This window comes from Bombina bombina, chromosome 2 (assembly GCF_027579735.1).
Source record: "Bombina bombina isolate aBomBom1 chromosome 2, aBomBom1.pri, whole genome shotgun sequence".
Taxonomy (NCBI): domain Eukaryota; kingdom Metazoa; phylum Chordata; class Amphibia; order Anura; family Bombinatoridae; genus Bombina; species Bombina bombina.
The window spans coordinates 1378320132-1378337805 of record NC_069500.1 but is presented as its reverse complement, the minus strand read 5'-3'; the positions used below and the strand labels follow the sequence as shown (position 1 = coordinate 1378337805).

The window sequence follows — 17674 nt, the reverse complement described above, 5'->3', positions numbered from 1 at the left end:
ATAATAAAATTAATCCTCAAAAATACAACTTGCCTAATAATTCTGCACTCCCTGTATATATATATATATATATATATATATATATATATATATATATATTTATACATATTTTTATATATATATATATATACACACATATATATATATATATATATATATATATATATATATATATATATATATATATATATATATTATATATATATATATATATATATATATATATATATATATATATATTCTTACTAATATATATATATATATATATAAATAAATTAGACTTTTTTTTTGCTTGATATATATAAAAATGTCAAAATATTGTTATGCTCAATTACATATACTATAGCTTTAAATAGCAGAAGATTGAGCGGATTATACCCATAATTATACACATATACTATGTAATGTTATACACATATAATATATTTATATTATGTAATATGATAATATTAAATATAATTAGACCCATGTAATCATATTACACCCACTGTGAGCTTCCTCCCAAAAATATCCAAAGATCCTACAACCCTGCATCGACTCTAAGAAATTCTCCATCTCACCTTTTCTCAAACTGTCACAACACTAGAAGGGCATGCAGGCAGGCTCTGTGTCTTCAGGACACACGCTGGCGCTCTTCTGCTTCTGGGGACAGTGCACAACCTTTTATGTGCACTGCTCCTCTATAGAAGCGCGATGCCGATGTGCCGGAGACGTCACGCGTGACGTCACCACTTCCGGTTTCGCACGCGCAGTGAGATGAAAAATGCATATACGTATATGCATTTTTCATTTGTAAACTGCATCCACATGATCATGGAGGACAGGGAAAGGATAAGAAAAGTAAAAACGATCTTTTAATGAGTTTACCTGCAACAAAATAAAAAGGTACAGCTCATCCAAACTTGATATTTGATTAATAATCAATTTGTAATAGTTCCCAGATGTGTTGACTGTTCCTTTAAAAGTAAACTGGGTACAAGAAGTAATAGCTACACCTTGTACATCTAGAAAAAGGGGAGTAGCAATACTGTTCCATCGCAATTTGGAATATCAAATTCTATTTAAAGATCTAGACCCCAAAGAAAGATATATTATAATCAAAATATTAGTTAGAGATAGAATCTTTGTAATATGTAATGTTTATGGACCAAATAAGGCTGATCCAATCTTCTGGTTAGATCTAAGAAATAAACTTTACGAATTTATGGAGTTTAATATAATCATAGCTGGGGATTACAATATTGTATTTAATAATCTAGATAGATTGAGAACTGCAGATATGAGCAGCGTAAATAGGATAACAAATAAATCACTTAAGATGATTTGTAAAGATCTTAAACTAACCGATATATGGTGACTTTATAACCCTAATATAAGAGCATATACTTGCGAATCCAAGAAATATAAGTCACTATCTAGAATTTACTTTTTTTTTGTCTCAGCAGCAGTGCTTGGATTAAATCCGGAAGCTGAGGTCGGTGACTTTACAATTTCAGACCATGCCATAATTTCACTTAAAGTACACTGGGGGGAAGGTCCTCTTGACATAGTTAGAGGATATATTTTCCCAAGATACCTTGCGTCTAATTTTAAATTTAAAAACTGGCTGATTCAGCAATGGCACACATATAAGCAAGCCAATTACACATATATAAATAAAGAGGAAACATTTTGGGAAGCTGCCAAAGTAGTGCTAAGGGGGGACATAAGAATGTATGCTGTGAAGCAAAAGAAAGAAGTAAATAGAAAAGAAATTGAATGTTCAAGTTATTTAAAAAACAGATATAACACATATATTAGTACTCCCAATAAAGAAAACTGGGATAGATATATTAAAGCTAGAGCAGAATGGGAAATAGTAACGGAACAGAAAAATACCTCAAAAAATCTTAGATACAGAGTCAAATTCTACCGATTTGGGGATAAAATTGGTAAACTGTTGGCAAACTGTGTCAAGTTTAAGGGGAAACAAAATCCTATTAAAAGGATTAAAGTGGGGGACAAAAATATTATAGAACCCGATAAGATAAGAGATGAATTTTTCAAATTCTTTAAAAATCTTTATTCCTCCTCAGAAGTATGTACAACAAATAAATACAGGGAGTGCAGAATTATTAGGCAAATGAGTATTTTGACCACATCATCCTCTTTATGCATGTTGTCTTACTCCAAGCTGTATAGGCTCGAAAGCTTACTACCAATTAAGCATATTAGGTGATGTGCATCTCTGTAATGAGAAGGGGTGTGGTCTAATGATATCAACACCCTATATCAGGTGTGCATAATTATTAGGCAACTTCCTTTCCTTTGGCAAAATGGGTCAAAAGAAGGACTTGACAGGCTCAGAAAAGTCAAAAATAGTGAGATATCTTGCAGAGGGATGCAGCACTCTTAAAATTGCAAAGCTTCTGAAGCGTGATCATCGAACAATCAAGCGTTTTATTCAAAATAGTCAAAAGGGTCGCAAGAAGCGTGTGGAAAAACCAAGGCGCAAAATAACTGCCCATGAACTGAGAAAAGTCAAGCGTGCAGCTGCCAAGATGCCACTTGCCACCAGTTTGGCCATATTCAGAGCTGCAACATCACTGGAGTGCCCAAAAGCACAAGGTGTGCAATACTCAGAGACATGGCCAAGGTAAGAAAGGCTGAAAGACGACCACCACTGAACAAGACACACAATCTGAAACGTCAAGACTGGGCCAAGAAATATCTCAAGACTGATTTTTCTAAGGTTTTATCGACTGATGAAATGAGAGTGAGTCTTGATGGGCCAGATGGATGGGCCCGTGGCTGGATTGGTAAAGGGCAGAGAGCTCCAGTCCGACTCCGACGCCAGCAAGGTGGAGGTGGAGTACTGGTTTGGGCTGGTATCATCAAATATGAGCTTGTGGGGCCTTTTCGGGTTGAGGATGGAGTCAAGCTCAACTCCCAGTCCTACTGCCAGTTTCTGGAAGACACCTTCTTCAAGCAGTGGTACAGGAAGAAGTCTGCATCCTTCAAGAAAAACATGATTTTCATGCAGGACAATGCTCCATCACACGCGTCCAAGTACTCCACAGCGTGGCTGGCAAGAAAGGGTATAAAAGAAGAAAATCTAATGACATGGCCTCCTTGTTCACCTGATCTGAACCCCATTGAGAACCTGTGGTCCATCATCAAATGTGAGATTTACAAGGAGGGAAAACAGTACACCTCTCTGAACAGTGTCTGGGAGGCTGTGGTTGCTGCTGCACGCAATGTTGATGGTGAACAGATGAACAAAACACTGACAGAATCCATGGATGGCAGGCTTTTGAGTGTCCTTGCAAAGAAAGGTGGCTATATTGGTCACTGATTTGTTTTTGTTTTGTTTTTGAATGTCAGAAATGTATATTTGTGAATGTTGAGATGTTATATTGGTTTCACTGGTAAAAATAAATAATTGAAATGGGTATATATTTGTTTTTTGTTAAGTTGCCTAATAATTATGCACAGTAATAGTAACCTGCACACACAGATATCCCCCTAAAATAGCTATAACTAAAAACAAACTAAAAACTACTTCCAAAACTAAGTTTTTTGGGTTCATTGAGAACATGATTGTTGTTCAATAATAAAATTAATCCTCAAAAATACAACTTGCCTAATAATTCTGCACTCCCTGTATATATTTTGGCAGGATATTTCTCTTCCACAGATAAATGCAGAAAGCTTACAATTATTAAACTCGCCAATTTCTCTTTTAGAGGTACTATATGCCATAGACAATTTAAAACTTAATAAGGCGTCAGGACCGGATTTGTTACTGGGAGAATTTTATAAAATACTTAAAGATCAGATCGCCCCTAGCTTGATGAATCTCTTCAATAACTATCTTATCAAAGGAGAAGTTCCATCAAGATATTTTGCAGAGTCACTAACAACACTAATACTCAAAAAAGGGAAAAATCCTGAAAATATAGATTCTTATAGACCCATTTCATTACTGAACGCTGATTATAAACTATTTACAAGCATATTGGCCAAGAGGCTTAAAAAAACTATTTATCCTTTAATAAATATAGATCAAACTGGATTCATGCCCAATCGTAATCCATCAGCTAATTTACGTAAGGTTTTTCTATTATTAGATGCCTATGCGAATATACCTAAAAATAAGAAGGAGGAAAGGCCATTACATAACTCGGCCATATTATCGATCGATGCCCAAAAAGCATTTGATTCGATAATATGGGACCATCTTTTTGTTACACTAGGACAATTTGGGGTTAAGAATCAATTCCCAGAATGTATCAAAGCTATCTATAGTAAAGCATCATCATTAATTAATGGAATGAGAACAGATTGCTTTGAAATAGCAAAAGGGACACGCCAAGGTTGTCCAATTTCTCCACTCCTCTTTAACTTGGAAATTGAGCCTCTAGCTATTAAGCTTAGAGACTTGCTGGAGGGAATGCGTCTGGGGAATCAGAAATTTAAACTCCTACTATATGCAGATGATTTGCTTCAAGGATGTTAGATCTGAAGTCCCTAAGGTTTTATAACTCGTACAGATATTTAGCTCTATATCTGGATATCAGATCAACGAAGCAAAATCTGAATTATTTTGGATCTTGCAAGATGTTAAACGGGATATATTGACACCATTTAAGGAAATAAAAACCCAATTTACATATCTGGGTATAAATATATGTAGTGGCTCGAAACTATGGTACAAAATTAACTATACCCCTATAATTAGTAAAGTAAAACGGGATTTAGAAAGCTAGGCAAGACTGCCGCCATCCCTTGCCGCCAAAGTTAATTTAATTAAAATGATAATAATTCATAAATTCCTATATCTCATGCATAATATACCAGTTTTGATGCCCAAAAAGGATATTTAAGAGATTTATAAACATTTTAGATGGTTTATATGGGGAAAAGGACGTAGGAAAATAGCACTGAATATGTTAATGCAGGCCAAATGTACAGGTGGACTCGCACTCCCTTCGCTTGAGATATACAATAATATCTGTCTTGGAAAAGTGGCATTGGATTGGTTTACGCATGGTAACTATATTGCATCATTAGTGGCAGAGGAATATATAGTATCGCCATACTCCTTGCAAGCGCTTTTGCATTGTCATCCAAAGACATTACCAGTTAAAATAAAAAAATACTCAACCATATATGTTATTATCAAAGCTTGGCATCACATATGTAATTGGCTAAAAGTAGACCACTCAGTCTCTAATCGATTACCGATAGTGGGGAACACCTTTTTTGTAGAAGGAATCAATAACAATCTATTTAAAGTATGGACCAATAAAGGCTTAAAATATATATATCAATTAAAAGATCCAGGAGGTTCCAATATTCTTCCATTTGCAGAGATTAAGCATCAATTTGATCTAGTTAATTCAGATTTTTATGCGTATTTACAAGTGCGTCATTGGTACAATTCAATAATTAAGAGGCCAAACCATACATGGATAAATACCAGTATACATTCGGGTATAATCTTATACTCAGCTGGTATTCATTCTTTAAAATCTTAAAGGGACAGTATACACTCATTTTCATATAACTGCATGTAATAGACACTACTATAAAGAATAAGATGCACAGATACTGATATAAAAATCCAGTATAAAACTGTTTAAAAACTTACTTAGAAGCTTTCAGTTTAGCTCTGTTGAAAAGGCAGTTGGAAAGCCCACTGCAAGTGGGAAATAAGACACTCCCCCCCTCCCCCTTCTTTTGCATATGAAAAGACTCTTTACACAAACAGGAGCAAGCTGGAGAAGGTAGCTGACGGTATTCAAATAAAACTTTGGGGCTTGGTTAGGAGTCTGAAAATCAGAGCAATGTTCTTTAAAAATAAGCAAAATTATACATTTAAAAAAAAAACAAACTTTATGGGCTTTATAAATAGATCATCTACAAAACATTTATGCAAAGAAAAAGTGAGTGTATAATGGTCCTTTAACTATTACTTGCACATATAGCTGGCAAATCATTGCTAATATTTTGGTAAACAAATGATTTAATAGACTATATACTGTATGTATCCTAGTGTGTTTGATTAATAACATGTATTATGTGGTTGTAGGCTAGAGACTCAGGGAGGAAGTGACCTTGATGTGGCCCTGGGCCTATCACCATTTGGCTAAACTCTGTAACTAACTCTTCCATTTTGCTTTTAATCTAGCTGTGTGCTTGCAAGAGAGTGTAAGACTTCCTTTTTTTCATATACATACAGTGTATATATATATATATATATATATATATATAATGTTTTCTCATCATATTGCAGCCCTAGTTTTCAAATTTAATTTCTCAAGCACTGTCTTACATCTAAGTATAAGCATTCACTTGAGTCACTCTTTTGACAACAATGAGCTACCCTGTTTAAAATTATGTGCAGCTCATGTGTACAACAAGCAACTCTGCTTCACATGTTGCCACTAATATTATTATGCTTAATTTTTTTTTTTCCCCTCTGGAAAAATTTCTGTCGACGCCGATGGGAGCTAGCTAGTTCTCCGGTGCATAATAGGTATGAGAGCTAGCTAGTGCTCAGGAGCAGAATGGTTGTGGGAGCCAGCTGGTGCTTAGGTGCAGAATGGGTGTGGGGGCTAGCTAGTACTCAGGTGCAGAATGGGTGTGGGGGCTAGCTAGTTCTCCGGTGCATAATAGGTATGAGAGCTAGCTAGTGCTCAGGAGCAGAATGGTTGTGGGAGCCAGCTGGTGCTTAGGTGCAGAATGGGTGTGGGGGCTAGCTAGTACTCAGGTGCAGAATGGGTGTGGGAGTTAGCTAGGGCTCAGGTGCGTTATTGATGTGGGAGCTAGCTAATACTCAGGTGCAGAATGGGTGTGAGAGCATGCTAGTGCTCAGGTGCAGAATGGGTGTGGGAGCTAGCTAGGGCTCAGGTGCATTATTGATGTGGGAGCTAGCTAATACTCAGGTGCAGAATGGGTGTGAGAGCATGCTAGTGCTCAAGTGCAGAATGGGTGTGGGAGCTAGCTAGGGCTCAGGTGCATTATTGATGTGGGAGCTAGCTAATACTCAGGTGCAGAATGGGTGTGAGAGCAAGCTAGTGCTCAGGTGCAGAATGGGTGTGGGAGCTAGCTAGGGCTCAGGTGCATTATTGATGTGGGAGCTAGCTAATACTCAGGTGCAGAATGGGTGTGAGAGCAAGCTAGTGCTCAGGTGCAGAATGGGTGTGGGGGCCAGCTGGTCCTTAGGTGCAGAATGGGTGTGGGAGCTAGCTAGTACTCAGTTGCAGAACCAGTGTGAGAGCCAGCTGATGGCAAAATTAAATTCAGCCACTGGAGTTGTGCAAAAGGAAATAGATATCAGCATAGCCACTGGCCGGTGAGTGCCTATTTATGTTAAAGTGGGCTTGTTTGTTCGTATGTGTATGTCTGTGAACAAGTGTGTGAATTTATTCCTGTGTGTCACTGTAAGCAAGTGTGTACTTTGTGTGTGTGTGTGTGAGCAAGAGTGTGAGTTTGTTCCTGTGTGTAAGAGTGTGAGTTTGTTCCTGTGTGTGTGTGTGAACAAGAGTATGAGTTTGTTTCTTTGTGTGTGTGAGCAAGAGTATCAGTTTGTTCTTTGTGTGTGTGTGTGTAAGAGTGTGAGTTTGTTCTGTGTGTGTGTGAGCAAGAGTATGAGTTTGTTCCTTTGTGTGTGTGTGAGCAATAGTATGAGTTTGTTCCTTTGTGTGTGTAAACAAAGTGTGAGTCTGTTCCTCTGTGTGTGTGAGCAAGAGTATGGATTTGTTCATTTGTGTGTGTGAGCAAGAGTGTGAGTTTGTTCCTTTGTGTGTTTGGACAAAAATATGAGTTTTGTTCCTGTGAGTTTGATCTTGTGTGTGTCTATTACTGTGAGTTTGTTCCCATGTGTGTGTGTGTGTGAGAGCAAGAGTATGAGTTTGTTCGTGTGTGTGTGAGCAAGAGTGTGAGTTTGTTCGTGTGTGTGTGTGTGAGCAAGAGTGTGAGTTTGTTCCTGTGTGTGTGAGTCTGTTCCTGTATGTGTGTGTGTGTGTGTGTGAGAGAGCAAGAGTGTGAGTTTGATCCTGTGTGTGCCTGTCACTGTGAGCAAGTGTGTGTTTGTTTTTATGTGTAATCAATTGCGGGTGTTGTTGGTGCTGTAAGAAATATATATTGCAAAATTAGGTTGCAGGGTATAGATTGTGATTTTTTTTTAAAGGTGCCATTACATTTACCTGTGGGCCTAAAACTTCTCAGACCTGACTGATTGAGTAGAGTACGAGGATGCTAGGGCCATTATAAAAGGACTAAAGGGGCTGTGTACTTGATCTAAAATGTAATTTGGGCATATATTGGGTATGAAGAATATTCATGGGTTACGCCTGTGATCTGGGCTCTAATTTGGGTATTTAGCTGGCATAATTGGTCCTCAAAGATACTATGTTACTGATCTCAGGTTATTGGGCACAGAGCTGGCATAACGTGGTCTGCAAGAGTCAAACATTTATTATAAGATCTTATTTGGGCATTTAACAGCAATTCAGTGGTCTAATTTTAACATATCGCTGGCATAAAAAGGCTGTGGGGCTGTGTATCTGACCTGATCTCTCATTTGGGCATATAGCTGAGCTGACGTCTCATTTGGATGTACAATTTATATAAATAGGGCTACAAGGACATGAATATGGATGCAATAGCATGTATGTGATTTAAGCTTTTACTTGCACTTATAGCTGGAAAAACATTCCTTCTGCTACTAGTTGTAGTAGTGTAAAACTGCTGTACCTGGGGGCTGTACCACTGGATTATAATTGTGCCATGGGCCAAAAGTTGCCAGTCCTCCTCTGGGCAGGAGGATTGCTTAACAGCCGGCTTTAAGCAGCAGTTAACAGTAAGAGAGGTGCTAAGGCCTTGTGTCATCATAGGCGGGCACACGGGGTGTGACGCATGTACCTGGGCACACCTAATCACCCCTGTGCACACACCTCTGCACTTACTGAACGTGACCACCCTTGTTCTAGGTAGAAGCTCGAAGGTATTGGCACGTACTTCGGGTAGTCTATAAAATATAAAAGCAGCTGAAAAACAGAGAGAGGGAGAAAGCAAAATTATTTGTAAGAGAGAAAAAGAGGAGGTGTGGTTGTAGAAAAAAGAGTGAGTCTATATGTGTGTAATCTGGGAATATAGGAGTATGTCTACCTGGCTTTGGCTCCAGCACCAACATGGCTGCTTGATGCCTAAGGAGACTTCGGACATGCCGAACCATATATATATATATATATATATATATTTATTTAAAATTTGCAAATCTGGGCAATTCCAAATTTACTGAATAAGAATACCCTGCCAGTAAAAATGCTACTCCCCAGATTTTTTTTGGTTCCTACACCCATGGCTTAGTGAAACATAAAAGTGAAAAACAAAATGCACTAATAAATTAGAACATTTTATTATTGTACTATTGATTTATATATATATATATATGTATGTGTAAAGGGATTAAACACATGGTTAAAATGAGCCTCAGAGCAACAATACTCTATGGGAGGTAGCCAAACATATATTTTAAGCCACTGACAAGACACAAATGTGTGTAGCTGCCATCACCAACTAGCTTCCAGTAGTGCATTTCCTATCTCTTTAATTGCTGACACAGAATGCATATAAAATTACTTTTAATTCCCCTCTACAAATAGATTTTCAACTTTAAGGGATACAAATAATATTTCTAATTCATATGTGTGTAACCAAAGACAGGACATTTACAAATGGGGAAACAAAAACAAATATACAGGGATAGAGAGCATGAATATATGGTATAATACTCACTTAATCGGGAGATCTATTCATACATATGATGTCACATCATTATATACAGGTAGTGATCACTGTATATGAGTACACATGCAGTAAAAAACTATCGGCTAGATTACGAGTTGTGCGTTAGGGTTAAAAAGCAGCATTGAGAGGTCCCAACGCTGCTTTTTAATGCCCGATGGTATTACTAGTCTTGAAATGACAGGCTCACCGCTCACTTTTTTGGTCAGACTCGAAAATACCGCAAATCCACTTACGTCAATTGCGTATTCTATATTTTCAATGGGACTTGCATAACGCCGGTATTACGAGTCTTCCAAAAAGTGAGCGGTACAGCCTCTCCTGTCAAGACTGATACCACATTTAAAAGTCAGTAGTTAAGAGTTTTATGGACTAACATTGTAGCATAAAACTCTTAACTAAAGTGCTAAAAAGTACACTAACACCCATAAACTACATATTAACCCCTAATCTGCCGAACCGGACATCGCCGCCACTATAAAAAATGTATTAACCTCTAAACCGCCACCCTCCCGCATCGCAAACACTAGTTAAATTTTATTAACCCCTAATCTGCCGTCCCTAACATCGCCGACACCTACCTACATTTTTAACCCATAATCTGCCGCCCCCAATGTCGCCGCAACTATATTAAATGTATTAACCCCTAAATCTTGAAGATGGACCCGCTCCGCGCCGGATGGATGAAGATAGAAGATGCCGCCTGGATGAAGACTTCTACCCGTCTGGAGGACCTCTTCTTCCCGGCTTGGATGAAGACTTCTGCCCGTCTGGAGGACCACTTCTGCCAGCTTCATTGAGGACTTTGGCCCGGTTGGGTGAAGACTTCTCAAGGTATGGTGATCTTCAAGGGGTTAGTGTTAGTTTTTATTAAGGGGGTATTGGGTGGGTTTTAGAGTAGGGTTGGGTGTGTGGGTGGTGGGTTTTAATGTTGGGGGGGTATTGTACTTTTTTTTACAGGTAAAAGAGCTGATTACTTTGGGGCAATGCCCCGCAAAAGGCCCTTTTAAGGGCTATTTGTAATTTAATATAGGGTAGGGCTTTTTATTATTTTGGGGGGCTTTTTATTTTATTAGGGGGATTAGATTAGATGTAATTAGTTTAAAAAACTTGTAATTATTTTATTATTTTCTGTAATTTAGTGTTTTTTTTTCCCTTACTTTAGATCATTTTTTTAAATTGTATTTAATTGTATTTAGTTTAGGTAATTAATTTAATTATAGTGTAGTGTTAGGTGTAATTGTAACTTAGGTTAGGATTTATTTTACAGGTAAATTTGAATTTATTTTAACTAGGTAGCTATTAAATAGTTAATAACTATTTAATGACTTTTGTACCTAGTTAAAATAAATACAAAGTTGCCTGTAAAATAAAAATAAACCCTAAGCTAGCTACAATGTAATTATTAGTTATATTGTAGCTAGCTTAAGGTTTATTTTATAGGTAAGTATTTAGTTTTAACCCCTTAAGGACCAGCGACGTACCCTGTATGTCGCTGGCCTTTTTTTGGGACTTGATTGTTTTAAACCGCGGTCTTGCCACCAGCGTTGAGACTGCTCTATTCCACAAAGCCTGCTGGAGGGAGGGCATTAATAGTTTGTTCTTGCTAGACTTGTGCTATTATGTCCTGAAAAAAACCTTAATGATCAGTGACATACAGGGTACATTGTGGTCATTAAGGGGTTAAATAGGAATAATTTAGTTAATGATAGGAATATTTATTTAAATTATATTTAAGTTAGGGGGGGTTAGGTTTAGGGATAGACTTAGATTTAGGGGTTAATACATTTAATATAGTGGCGGCGATGTTGGGGGCGGCCGATTAGGGGTTAATAAATGTAGTTAGGTTGCAGCGACATTGGGGGCGGCAGATTAGGGGTTAATAAATATAATGTAGGGTTCGGCGATGTTGAGGGCAGCAGATTAGGGGTTAATAAGTATAATGTAGGTGGTGGCGGTGTCCGGAGCGGCAGATTAGGCGTTAATAATATTATGCAGGTGTCGGCGATTTCGGGGGCGGCATATTAGGGGTTAATAAGTGTAAGATTAGGGGTGTTTAGACTCGGGGTTCATGTTAGGGTGTTAGGTGTAGACATAAAATGTGTTTCCCCATAGGAATCAATGGGGCTGCGTTAAGAGCTGAACGCTGCTTTTTTGCAGGTGTTAGGTTTTTTTTCAGCCGGCTAACCCCCATTGATTGCTATGGGGAAATCGTGCACGAGCACGTTTTGCCAGCTCACCGCTACCATAAGCAGCGCTGGTATTGAGGTGAGATGTGGAGCAAAATTTTGCTCTCCGCTCACTTTTCTGCGGCTAACGCCGGGTTTGTAAAAACCTGTAATATCAGCGCTGTCTGTTGTTGAGCGGTGAGGGAAAACTACTTTAGCACCGCACCCCTGTTAACGCAAAACTCGTAATCTAGGCGTATATTTGTAGAGTAATGAGCTGTGACATTAGCTATAAATTGCAGTAGTAATCTTTTTGGGTGGTTAACCAACATCCTTCTGAATCATGCAATGATTGCTATACTATAAAAAGGATAACGTCATCAGACTTACGTTTACTAGTTCATTCATGTTGTTTCAAGAAAATACTGGTTTTTCTCTTTCATAATTTCTAGTTTTGTGTTTTTTTTCTTTTGTTAAAACAAACTATTGGAACTTAAATAGTGCCACCTAGTGAACAATACTGGTAATACCAAGACTCTAATAATTTACTGATGTTAAAACCATGGTTCCTGCATGAGGTTTCAGTATGATCTGACCCTGCAACTCACAAAATAAATAAATATGCTGCTGCAAATGTGACTTCAGCACAAATCTGTTTTGGCAGAAAATGGTTAAAAGATTAATTTTGCCTTTTACATGCATTACATATGTTAGGAAAGTAAAAAATAAACTTGCATGATTCAGATAGAGCATGTAATTTTACGACAGTTTTAATTTTACTTCTATTTTTAAATGTACTTTGTTGTCTTGGTATTCCTTGTTAAAAAAGAATTCGCTCATATCCTACACTAGTGGGAGCTAGCTGCTGATTGGTGCCTGCACACATTTGTGTCTTGCGATTGGCTAATTAGATGTGCTCAGCTAGCTGCCAATTTTCCTTCAGCAAAAGATAACAAGAGAAAGAAGCAAATTTGATAATCAAAGTAAAATAGAAAGTTGACTAAAATTGTATGTTTTATCCGAATCAGGAAAGAAAATTTGGGAGTTTCCTGTTTCTTTAAATAATGCTGACCAGTAAACTAGATGAGAACAATCTCCAAGGCTCTCCTCGTCCATATGCTGCATCAGACCCTATATCTGTAAATCCTCTGCAGCTTCATGTTCTTCTCAGAGCGCCAATCAGCATACTTAGGGCTTTCCAATTAAAGGGACATAAGAAAGCTTTTAAAGAAATATTGCTGCGTAGAACTGTGTGTTTAACTTCTGGAAATGAGTTAAGCAAATGCTTAGTATTAGCTCCAGAGCTGCTTCAGAAATAAATACAGTCAGTGAGCCAATCAGACGCTCCATAATGCTGACTGTGTTTGGCTCTGTATCAGAAGTGCACTCCAAGTAACTTAAAGGGACAGTCAAGTCCAAAATAATCTTTCATGATTCAAATAGGGCATGCAATTTTAATCAACTTTCCAATGTACTTTTATCACCAATTTTGCTTTGTTCTCTTGGTATTCTTAGTTGAAAGCTAAACCTAGGAGACTCATATGCTAATTTCTTAGACCTAGGCCGTCTCTAATCTGAATGCATTTTGACAGTTTTTTACCACTAGAGGGCATTAGTTCATGTGTGTCATATAGAATAATATTGAGCTCACGCACGTGAAGTTACCTAGGAGTCAGTGCTGATTGGCTAAAATGCAAGTCTGTCAAAATAACTGCAATAAGGGGGCAGTCTGCAGAGTCTTAGATACAAGGTAATCACAGAGTTAAAAATTATATTAATATAACTCTGTTTGTTGTAAAAAAAACGGGTAATGGGTAATAAAGGAATTGTCTATCTTTTTAAACAACAAAAATTCTGGTGTTGACTGTCCCTTTAAATGGATTTAAAACCCAAATTATTTTACTTTTATTATGTGATTTGCTTAGTTCTCTTGGTATTCTTTATTAAAAAAACATGTATGTGCTGTCTGAATCACAAAATAAACATTTTTGGTTTAATGTCCCAGTGTGCAAACTGTTAACACCTTTTCATATCTCTTTCCTTTCACCCTATAATTGTTGATTACATTTTCCTCCAGTCATTAAATGTACAGGGAAAGTAAAACTGAGTGTCATCATTTTACAGGATTTGGGTTTTATTTAGAAAATCCCAACATGAAGCTGCAGGGCCGGCTCAACCATGGACCAAGTGGGTCCAATGGACCTAGGCAGCACTTGACAAGGGGCAGCACTTCAATGACTGAGTCGGGCACTGTCAGATCCAGAACACTCCTGTCCTCTGTTTCCATAGGGGAAGTTACTCAAAGACACACAGAACCGGTCAGGGGCGATATTCAAGATGGAAAGTGCATCTCTTCCTACTTACTGCCCAATTGTATTGAATTGGTTGCATGCAGGTAGGCAGGCTTAGTAAGGTCATTAGGTTGATATGCTAATCAGTAATGTTACTACTGGGGGGTGTCATTTCATTCTTGGACCCAGACTGCACAATATCTTGAGCGGGCCCTGGCTATTAAGCAGCATAGAACCACAACCAACATAATAGTGATGGGTGATCCTGATTGTTAAAGAGATTTTAATCCCTTTACGCTGTTAGGATGTTCCATGCCGTCCTATCAGCGCTGGGCTTTAACGCCGTCAGGAGGGCAGGGAATGTCCTGCAGCTTCCCCCTTTGTTGTAGGCAAGGATCGGCCTGGGGGAGTGCCTAGCAGCTTAGACAGTCCCCCATGATTCGATCCCGGTCTTGAAATCACATGATAGCATCAGCAATCGCGTGATTTCATTTTTACTAATAGTAAACACAAAGAGGTTAAACAGTAAATACATGTTAGACATAATGATGTGTTTAAAGTAAAGATTAGCCTTAGAAAAGTATAAGTGTAAAGCTTTAGTCTCTATTAAGTAACTTAGAACAGTCTCTTTTATTGCCTGTTTTGTGTTTGTCCCTAATTGTTTTAAATAAGGGAAACAGATAAGGGGCAACTTAAGTTCAAACATGGGGCAACCATTATTTTATAGAAACTCAGTGGAATTTAGAAAACCAACAATTTTTAGAGTTAACTTACAGGAAAACAGAACAAAATAAATAATGAAAGTATATTGCACAGATTTTGTAACCACAAATAAGTAAACATTCTATATTACAATCTGTCATTTTCTCTCTCCACCTGTTATATTCTTTCTTCTCCCCAGACTTCTTCACTTACCCACTCTTTTAGTAGTGTCCTTGAAATTAATTTGAAGTAAGGGGCTCCTACTTTCTTCTGTGGAGTGGAGGACAGAGGAGGACTTGGTGATTCTCTCTCCTGAGGCTAGAATTGGGTTATGGGTCAGAATATTTTTGTTATGGCAATATCTAGTGATTCTGGGTCTAACACCTAATTGTCAATGTAGGGGGGAAATGACCATGTAATCTGGGTTCCAGTCAACAAACCAAATAAATTCTTATGATTTGTTGCATGTTCTTTTCATGAGACAGCCTCACCAACTGCACCTGCTGGGATTTCTGTGCTTGCTGAGCCTCCTGTATTTGCTGTATCATTGGCAGCTTACCTGAAACCTTCTATACCAACTGCACTTAACTGGTATCCCATGACAGCCTCATTACCTGTACCTACTGAGTCTCCTGAATTTGCTGTACCAGTGACAGCTTACCTGAATCCTTTATTAAACTGCTTGACACCACTACAATAACATGGTTATTACACACCATGCCTGCAGCACTCTTTAAAGCAATTCTCTTACTTTAACCCCTTTGTCATGGAGACCTCATGATTTTAGGTGTTTGCTATTTTTTTTTTTTATATGATGTATGTCTCTGTGTATTTTCCTTAAAAATCAGACCTCCTGTCATAAGTAGCTTCTCAGTTTCCCTAGGCCAAATTTTGTTGCCCACCACCAGAGGCTTGGTGCCTTAAATCAGTAAAGGTGTCAACGCAGACAGGAACATAGAACAGTGTCTCAACGCACAGGCCTTAGGTCAATTAAGAGGTAGAGTTGGATCACATTTGAATAAGAATTTTTCAAGTATCATGCATTTAAGACACCTCTTATGCAAGACATTTCATGTTAGGTATAATACTTATGATGTCAAAAGGCGACTTGTTATATGAGTACATGTACTGGATAACATGACAAGAAGTTATTATCTTTTCTATAATTTCAGCCAAGGATTCAGAGTTTTATGACATGCCATAAAAGAAAGTGATAGTTTCCCCACTCTGGAATGAGGTTTGGTCAATAAATCTGAGAGGAGAGTCATCTGCTATTGCTTTGCATGTGGTGAGAGAAGACCATATCCAAGAGCTAAGCTTAACACTTCTCTATCCACATGCAAAGCAATAGCAGTACAGATGACTCTCCTCTCTCACTTAACTGAGCTACTAGTTACCGCCATAACCATCCTGAGCAAGCAGCACTCCATGCCAGAAAGAAGGGGGAGAGCACTAGATAGACTTGGGTAGACCTCAATTGTGTAGGCGGAAGGCAGTGGAGACAGTGCTGCAATCATCACAATATGGGGAGCCGGTATGTTGCTATAATGCTCATGGGATATTTCCCTATCAGACCAATCCTGGCCAGTAGCCTTCTAATCCCGGCGTCAAGTGGCAAGATAAGGAAATATCCCAGAACAAAGAAGAAATAATAAATGAGGATGCAATCCAATACTCACAGTAGAGATGAGAAAACAGGTAAGTGGTCCCAGACAAGGCAAGAAAGACACCAGGAAGACAGTCAAATCCTTCAGGGTACCAACGGGTAATGCAGAGAGTGGTGAATAAAGTAAAGTCCAGCAACAGGCAGGCAATCCAAGGAATCAGCAATTCAGGGGTTCAAACAGAAGAGTGGTCAGAGACAAGCAAAGTTCAACAACAGCAAAGCAATCCAGAGTATCAGCAGTTTAGGGGTTAATCAGTAGAGTGGTCAGAGACAAGCAGAGTTTGGCAACAATTATGCAATCCAGCAGTTTTGGGGTTAATCAGTAGAGTGGTCAGAGACAAGCAGAGTTAAGCAACAATAAGGCAATCCTGCAGTTCAGGGGTTAATCAGTAGAGTGGTCACAGACAAGCAGAGTTTAGCAACAGTAAAGCAATCCAGCAGTTCAGGAGTTAATCAGTAGAGTGGTCACAGACAAGCAGAATTTAGCAACAGTCGGGCAATCCAGCATCAGCAAACAGAGTAATAAAAAAGTAGCACCCAGGGAGCTAGCATTAGAAGCTGAACTCAGTGTGCGGTGATGATGTCATCGTCACACGCCCACAACAATTGCAGCAACGATGGCAACGGCCATGGGAGAAAAAACGACACAGAGCGGCGTGACACAGCCCTCTTCTTAAAAGGATACTTCAGGGACCCAAAGATGGCTTGGAGGGATGAGTGTATAAAGGAGTGCAGGAATCCGGGGCCAAAAGCCAAAGTCGTTTTAAAAATCAAACACTTTATTGCCCATTTTTTAAAAACCAAAGGGCAGTAATTGAAAATAACATGGAAGATGGTAGAAAAAAAAATATATGTGCAGCCGCTACTAGACAAGCTTACGCGTTTCGGCCGTAGCCTTACTCTTAGCCTGATTAAAATACACTCACAGCCATGTATTTATAGGGAATTGTTAAACTGTGATTTGTGTAAAAACTAGTAGGGCGGTACTGAACATTTAAACACCACATAGTAGAATTCTCCTATATATTAATAGTAATATATATATATATATA

The 17674-nt window shown here is 38.3% G+C and overlaps 1 long non-coding RNA gene across 1 annotated transcript in view; it reads left to right on the top strand.

Moving 5' to 3' along the window:
• The window catches only part of LOC128648309 (uncharacterized), a 69680-nt gene extending 54258 nt beyond the window's left edge, over positions 1-15422 (top strand). The window contains exon 2 of the long non-coding RNA XR_008400568.1: positions 14088-15422. This is a non-coding gene — a long non-coding RNA (uncharacterized LOC128648309). The remainder of the gene's footprint in view (positions 1-14087) is intronic.
• Positions 15423-17674: the final 2252 nt, after the last annotated feature.